Raw genomic sequence first — 8,760 nt, forward strand, 5'->3', positions numbered from 1 at the left:
TAGTGAAACCCTGTCCCAGGTTGCCCAGAGAGGTGGTGGATGAACCATCCCTGGAGACATCCCAGGCCAGGCTGGACGGGGCTCTGAGCAACCTGAGCTGGTGAAGATGTCCCTGCTCATGGCAGGGGTGGCACTGGATGAGCTTTGAAGGTCCCTTCAACCCAAATTATTCTATGTTTCTATGACTTTCAACACCTTCTCTGGACTGGTAGAGTTTAGCTCACCCTACACATCACCATAAAACCTATCACTCACTGCTTGCATCCGGGGGCATCTCAGTTCACACTCAGTGCCAAAGTGAATGAAACCTATGACTACCTTTTCTTTCCCTCAGACATAGCATTTAGATATGGAAAGGAGCTGTAAACTTCACCACTATTCAAGAGAAAAGGCCCATTATCCTGTGCTGGGTGCAGAGTCGTAGGAAGAAGTTTCTCCTGACCCAAGGAACTGTTTGTCTGGGCAAAAGGAGGGTATATGAGATGAAGGAACATACAATATGCAAGGTAGGACACAGGCCCTGGACTTTGGTCCCCAAAATTAAAATCCTCTGAAGATATTCCCAAATTTGCTCCTTTGAACCTGAAATCCTGCTCTGGCTGGGTCTGAACGTGCCTCAGTTCTTCCTGCAATAACAGAAGAACGAGTACTTGTTTGTGCCACTGAAGCTCTCCAAGCACTTGCAAATTTTTCAGACACCGTGTATGATCTAAACAAACTGAGCTGGGGATTGTATAAACTGGCTATGTACATAAATTAAGAATTTTAAGAGTGGAAGAAGGAAGGTTTTGTTTGTGTATTTTTTACTACAGGATATAAACAGGCAAATAAATAATTTACCATGTGGTCCATGCTTTAAGGCAGCCCAAATCCTTTCCCGCTGTGTCTTTCAGAGCCCTATTCAAAACCAGACACAGGCAAGGGACCAACTATAAATTTATTTTATTGCTCTGCAGAAAGCAAACAAGCTCAAATTAGTTCAAAGTGAGGATGGGAAAGAATGTGACCATTCTCATCTCCTATGTCCCACAGTGGTGTAGTCTTTTTGTGTTTCTTGGACTAGGGGCTCATCTCAACAGCCTTTACATGTCCACAGCATGGATGTCTCCAAAAGGACTGATCATGGAAGTCTCCCTTTATGTAGAAGATGGGTCATTTCTACATCTGATCTTGTCTGAACTGTTCTAGGCAGTTTTTCAGATAAGCATCATCCTTTGTTTTCTGGGATATGTGTTGTAGGAAGGAGATGGACTGGCAGCGTATTTGGACTTGTGGGCTGAGATCAAGAGACTCAGAGGAGATGATAGTCTTCTGCTTGTTATTAGATGGCTCCAAAATCACAGAAGTGGACCCCTGAGGAGTGCAAATTTAAGGGCAAATTACACCCAGGTGGTGCTAGATTTGTGCAAGAAGCCAACCAGAAAAGCAAGATCTTTAAAGATGGTTTAAAAGGTGGTGGTGATGAATACACAATCTGAAAACATGACTAAGCAGACCGTTGTTAGATCACTTGGTCTCCTCCCTCTAGGACTAGAGCTGGGATTCAGTCAGTTAAATGCTGTGATGTCTGTCTAGATTAGTCTGCCTGGGATCCCACTACAGGCAACAGAGGTCTCAGTATGGTTCAGTTCATCAACAGTACAAGCTGACGTTGCATCATTTCAACCCCAAACTAATTGTGAGACAAGATCACATACAAGAACCATCTAATTTCCTACTCTGAATCAAATCAAGAAGGAAGGGATGCTTGGACATATACCCTTAAAGGTGCTAATGCAAGAGTTTGGCTCAGCCTTGATATTTGTGTAAAATTGTCCATCAACTCCTCAGGTGCTTTAGCATCAGTGCTCAAAAAACCTAAACAAAGTCCCTTCTTTCCCACCTCTAACTTACCAGCTGGACTGCGAAATTTGCTGCTCTATAGAAGACACAAAATGAAAACCACAAAATAGGTAGGAGTTTCCTCTGGAAAATCCAGGCTCATCAGGACAAACTTGTGGGCCTGGAGACAGCTATTGTGTTAAAAGGAAACTCAGTGAAATATAGGGAAAGGAAAAGCCTTGTTCATGTTTCAGTAGGTCACAAGGTGCAATAAATGACCATGTTATTGAATGCAAATATGTACTCTGGATCAGATGAACGGCTCTTTGAGTTCGGTTAATCAGTTACAGAATGATGTTGCTTGCTGTTGCTTTTTGAACAGACTTCAGAAAGGAGGTCTTGTTTTTTAAATCCAGATCAGATTTATCTCTTTTTAGGAAAAAAAGCCCATAGTGTCTATGGCACATGGCACTGCCAAACCTATTTTTTATGGATTCTACCTTCATCTGACCCTACAAGGAGGGGAACCAAAGCCTGGTAGGACAGAGGATTGATGAGGCATCTCACAAGATCTCTGATCTAAAGGTAAAACTCTGTAACCTATTGAATTTTAGCAGCTCCAGAATTCAGCTTCCACCTAGATACAGTAAATGATATCACAGAGCTGCAGAAACACAGAAAAAAATAGGTTGGCAGGGACCTCTGGAGATACTTCAATCCACCTCCCCGCTGAAAGCAGGGCCAACTTCAACAGTTGCTCATATCTTCACACTTCTTCAGCCTGTGTTTAGAAACAAGGTCTGTGAGTGAGCCTGCTCTTGTTTAACAGGAACTGTGCAGAAATTGTGCTTTCCAAGACCTTTGCTTGGCAGTACAGCAAACTGGGTGATTTTTCCCTATAAATATCCTTACTCGTGCTCTAGACATCATCTGAAGTCCAGCCCCATGACCTTGACTTCAGTGGGAGATATTTCTTTTTTGTGCGTATTAAAGTAGCTGATTGCTCTCCAGAAAGAGCCCAGAGCTCTCAGTATCTCATCTAAAGTTGCCAGGAGTTAAAACATAAAAGAAGACCAAACTGCCCGGTATGTGGCAAGAACATAATGAAAACATTTTCAAATAACATACTGCAATGTGCAAAGGACAGGGCTGCTAGAAGATTGTCACGGAGGCAGAAGGACACTTTCTGACACTTTTTGACATGTTTAGGCCTGTATTCATTCTCTATTTCCAGCCAAAGCTGCTGCATGCTGTGGCAAGAATTATGTAAGTAGCAACAGGTCGATATCCCCAGCACCTTTTTTTTTTTTCTCAGAAAGGGAAAAAAAAACCAAAACCCAAACATTAGAGATTGAAAATTGTGGTTTATACTCAGGGGGACAGGAGCACATAGTCCAGCAGACTTGGTTTCTCTTGCTGTCCCGCTGAAATAACAGCATTACTTGCACGGCACTTCTTCCATCTTCACTCAGATTTGAGATAGCGATTATCCCCCATGGCTGTGCCCCAGAAGTGGCATTTGTGGCCCATTTCCTCCTTCTGTCCAGCTGCCCAGTGAAGATCATACGCCAGGTGACACAACTCACCAACAGAGTGAAGGACAACATGTTTTCTATGGGTATCTCAGTCTTTCCAGGTGGCTAATGATGTGGTGGAAACACTTGAGGTACTTTGAGGAAGCAAAGCTGGAGGGGTTGATGGAGTTAATCACATTTTCCTGGAGCCACTGGAAGTGAAACCCTGAAAAGTCTGAGCTAATTCCTGGAGCTTTGCTAACTTAATCTTCTGGGTCACATCGGCAAAGCTGGTGTCTCAGGTCAGGACTTGGCCCATTCTCGGCATGATCTGTTCGAGGTTACACTAGACCTATCTCAAAGAAATCATGCTGCTCGATCCTTTGTGCTGTAATTAATCAATATAGCAACCTCATTGAGAAGAGACACCATTCTCAGTTTTAATTAAGCAAACAGTTCCGAAGATACCGGGGTACCCAGTGTTGCTGGGTATATGGCAGCTCTTTTGGGGGCTTGGGAGAAGTCCTTGGTAGCGCAAACACCGCAGCGGTTGGAACAAAGGATCGACAGCAAGGCTCGTAACACACCATAAATGCCCCCCTCCAATCTCTGAATTAAACACCCACTCAGCCGAAACGTTTGAATGATGAATATCATCATCTGGGCATGGGGGAGGAGGGAAATCTAGGCGCTTTTATTTTTTCCAGCGTTAGAGAAAGTATTTCCTTCCTCCTGCAGATGTGCACCGAGGCGCTGGAAACAGTTACCCGTCAAGTTCAAGCAGCTGTACTCATGTGTCACCAGGCAATGAGACTCCGGGCCCGAGCTGTCAGCTCCACTATTGAAATTAATGGGCCAGACTGTTTACGTTAGTGGAAATCATCCTATTTAAATATATATATGTATGTTATGCTGAATACATAACGCAACTGTAAATTGGCAGCAGGGAGAGAAGGGGAGCGGGTCTGGAGAAGGCAAGATGGAGAGGGAAATGATCGGGTGTAAAAAGAGAAAATCCGGGAGAGAGAGAAAACATCCTCTGGGGAAAGACATTAATTCGATGAAAGGAGCGTAAGGAAAGCCAAGAACTGATCAGATAGCACTGGAATGAGAAAGAGAAAGAGGAAGATAGTTATGTGTATGGATAGATGGATGGATAGATATATAAGATCTGTGCAAGAATAAACTCAGTGTGGGACTGTATCAGCGTCCTGAGCATCAGAGGTCACCTGGATCAAGTATCTCCAAGGGTCACAAAAGCTTTCAGCAATAACAGCGAACTTCACACCAGAGAAAAAAACACACTCCAGGAAGGGAATGTGCTTTTTTTTTTTTTCCTTCCTTACTTGGTATTCAGGAAAAGCAGTGTTTTTCTGCAGCATTTCAAGAGAGTAAATAATCAGGAACATGCTTCTGGAAGAGCTGGGGAGGAGCCAGAGAACATGGGTGTGAGGCAGGGGAATGGCCAGATGCTGGCAAGGTTTCCCACGTGCAGAGGAGGGTGATGGAGATTTCTCCATCCAAGCTGGAGGAGAGGAGGCGGGGTGGAGGTTTGCAGATGTCTGTGCATGGATCCTGTCTTGGGATAAGATGATCTTCCCAGCACATCCCGGGGGTGTCCTGGGATGCTCCAAGTGCTGTCAGCCAGGATGGGAATTGCTTGCCTCAACCAAAGAATCATAGAACAGTTTGAGTTGGAAAGGACCTCCAAAGCTCACCCAGTGCCACCCCTGCCATGAGCAGGGACATCTTCACCAGTTCGGGTTGCTCGGAGCCCCGTCCAGCCTGGCCTGGGATGTCTCCAGGAATGGGGCATCCACGACCTCTCTGGGCAACCTGGGACAGGGTTTCACCACTCTCACTGTAAAATATTTCTTCCTCATGTCTGGCCTGAAAGGATCCCGGTTTATTTCTCCTTGCAAGTGTTTGGATTGCCTGGACTCACTGTGGAGGAATCACACCCCGCAAGGGCTTCAAGGACCCGGTTGCCATCGCTGTTTGGAACCTCGAAGGTGACAATGGGCTGGAGGGACCTCCAAGATTGCTCTGGGCTTTACAGATCTCCAACATCATGCTGGGCTGGGGGACAGTTCAAGGCTTGTCAGAAACATGTGTCACTTCACCAGGAGTGATTCTGAGGACTTCTCCCTGACTTTGACGCATCAACTAGAGACAGGAACCATTTTTTCAGATGATGATAAAATTCTTACTTTGATGAAAAGAAGCAGAGAGAGGGGAAGAGACTTCATCTTGAGTTCAGAAGCACCATCTTTCAAAAGAGTGGTTAAAACACCGATAAACAAGAATTTGCTGGTGACTTCATTTATAAGTGAAATGACTTTCTCATAAAGAAAAAAAAGATTGTTTTGTTCAGTCCCCCATATTTTTGTTTTGCAGTCAGAAACATGAACCTTCTGAAAAAGCAAATGCCTTTCTTGGGTAAAAAGTTGCATTTTTAAGCAGCTCTGTTTAAATGATGCTGCTGCAGTGAAATAAACCGAAGCCTCATGTCTGCACTGGTGAGGGCAGCAAGATGAGAGTAGGTCCTGGGAGACATCATGTTTCCCTGCATTGCCCCACAATGCAGCTGTGCAGGAGAAAGCAGAAACCATTCAGAGGTTAAATATTGCTGCGAAGAAAACATCAACCTCGCCTGCATGTGTAACCTCACAACTCCAGCACTGTGTAAACGCATTTTTATTTTGAAGGGGTTTTTGTCACAGTGGTCGTCTCAGCTCCGGGCTGCTCCGAGAGGCGGCTGCTGGAGGGAAAAGGGTGTGATGTGAACAGATCCCGGTATTCAGATGTCAAGTATTAATGGGCCAGGAATGCCACAGCTGTAAATTGTGGAAACAAAATTATTCTGTTTTGCAGAAGGACTTTGCCGAAGATAACTCCACCAGCACACAATCCACCAATCCATCACCTCCCAGCATCTCACATGAGAAGGTGGGATAATTACTATAATTTTAATGTACTCCAAGATGATTTAAATACACTGGGTAAACTAAAAATATCCCGCTTTTCCATGGAGGCTCTGACTTGCTGAGGTAATGCTGCCCCGGAGCTGCTGATGGTTTGTGTGCCAGCCCCTTCTATTGCCCCTCAGGGCTCCATAAACCATGTCACAGCTTTTCCCCCTTCTCCTGGTGGAAAGTCTTTGCCTCCTGCATCATTTTGCATACCTCTCCTTTGGAAAATAAGAAAAAAAAATAAAAGAAACAACTCTGTTTCTCTTTCAGCCTGGAGATCAGGCAAGGAACGACATATCCCATGACTGTGGTAGAGCTGCAGAAAGGACAGAGGATGGAGAAGAGGACGTTAGCAGAAAGGGTGGGGAGCAGAGAGCCTGGGCCAGATGAATGCTTCAGTATGCTTGGAAGTGTCGGTGAAGCAAATAATGTGTTTCTAACATGGTCCTGAGCGTTGAAATATTGCTGAAATTGCCTCCAGAACAGACGTGAAATCTGAAGATTTGGAAAGATCTCCTGTGATTGATTGAGTGACTGATTGATTTGATTATATATATTTTATATGTGTGCGTTAGAGCTCGATTCAGCTGTCTAAACACAGTTTCCTAGAGCCAAGTTAGATGCTATAAGGTATCCAGCCTCAGACTCTGGCTCTGGCTGCTGCTCGTCTTCCCTCGGCTCCGTGTCACTTTGCCAACACCGTGGGATGTCTCAGATGTACAAGGGCATCTCAAATGGCACCAGGCTCCTGTGCGTAGGCAACAGAATCCCACCCTCTGAGTCATTAAGGCTCGTGGAGATCATGTTTTCAAGGTTTTTCTCTGCAGTCACTGGGACCAGAACTTTACCTTAAAAATAAATAACATCCAAAGCCAAAATTCTTGGATAGTCAATTAATTCTGTGGGCGCTGGTTTGGAAATATTCTGAAACCTGATCCTTGCTGTAGAGTTGGGAATCTTGGCAGCAGTCTCAAGAAGCAAACTGTGTATATTTTTGCCTAGAATTGCTTCTACTATAAAACCAGGAAATAATAATAATAAAAAGGAGCCTCTTCTCCTTTAATTTATTTTCAGAAGTCTTCACGGTGCCTTGCTTGTGCCCCATCTTGCTGAAAGGGAGGAAACCTGAGATGAAGTTGGGTCTTGCATTTGTGCAAATGCAAAATAGATACCCTGTCATGGCTGTTGATGTTAATCGAAGTGGTTTTAGTAACACTGGACTATTCCTATGGATTTAGTTTAAAAAATGAGGTGAAATATGCTTCTTCCCTGGACGAGGATCTGGGCTGAGCTTTGACCAGTCCTAGGGATGTTTCTGATTTGGAATTGCATGGTTCTTTGGTCTTGAGAAAAGAATGGAGGCGAATCAGTCTGGAATGCCAGGTTTTTTAATTCATTTGTACGGTCTTCTTCGGGACAGGAGACCCACAGGGCAAGCTCATGCTAAAGGAAACAAAGGATTTCACAAACTGCAGCTGATACGAAACCAATGACCTTTGTTCTGCTCCTCGCTTGACCACTGTGAAATTATTATTGCAGAGATAACGATCATAAATTTTTGTGTCTGGCTTTTTTCCTAGATCCTGTTTAACAGTGTTTCTTGGCAGTTTCTTGCTCGATATTTTTTAGCCCTGGCTCTGTTCCTAGAGTACTGGCAATTAAACATATTAACATTCATCTTTAAAAATAGCGAGGAGTGGGTATCCAGCCTCCCCAAATGAACGCCCCTGAACGTGGGGAGAGCCTAAAACAGAGCAGAGCCCAGAACTGAACCATGCAGATGGTGGAGAGACTACCGGGTCTCTCAACATCCTTTCAAGTCTTCGTTTCTAGGACCTCCTCACCCTCTTTTCTTCCCCGTGGTAAGCTCATGCGCATCTCTTCCAGACTTTGCAACCCCTGGCTGGTTTATAAAGAAGCCACTGTGTTGAGAGGAGGTCTTTATCTTTAGTGAGTGCTACAGTTTCTCCTGTTTTGCTCTTGGATAGAAGGATCCACATCTGACGTGTTTTCCAGGGTGCTGCAGCGTCAGTGTGCCTGTTGAGCTGGGAAGGAAAAACCAACAAACAGCCCTTCTCCTCCCTCTGTTTGAGCTCCGACAGCTCGAAGTGGAAATGACCTGGCTGGTAATTTAGTTCTGAGCTTCCCTGCCTGAGCCTCTCTCGGTTTCTCTAAAATGTGGAGGAAACATATTGTTATATCCAGATACCAATGGCTGCCCAGGAAGAAACAGACACCCCTGGGAGGCACATTTTCATCTCTGTTTCTCTCCTTTCTTTTCCATCAGCAAGGAGAGCTGGCAAAAAAATAGTGTGGGAAAAGACTGAGCTGTTAAGTGAGCACAGAGAGGTGAGGGCTGTACACTGTACTTGCACCTTACCTTTCATGCTGAGTTCCTTGATGTGATGCTGCATCCCTGGAGACATTCAAAGCCATGTTGGATGGGGCTCTGA

General features: G+C 44.7%; 1 long non-coding RNA gene across 1 annotated transcript; it reads left to right on the top strand.

Moving 5' to 3' along the window:
* The first annotated feature begins 2,217 nt into the window (after positions 1-2,217).
* On the top strand, positions 2,218-7,326 carry LOC139827456 (uncharacterized). The gene is made up of 3 exons (XR_011738000.1): positions 2,218-2,406; positions 6,210-6,284; positions 6,578-7,326. It is a non-coding gene; the product is annotated as an uncharacterized lncRNA (long non-coding RNA).
* The last annotated feature ends 1,434 nt before the right edge of the window (positions 7,327-8,760 follow it).

The sequence above is a fragment of the Patagioenas fasciata genome, chromosome 2 (assembly GCF_037038585.1).
Source record: "Patagioenas fasciata isolate bPatFas1 chromosome 2, bPatFas1.hap1, whole genome shotgun sequence".
NCBI lineage: Eukaryota > Metazoa > Chordata > Aves > Columbiformes > Columbidae > Patagioenas > Patagioenas fasciata.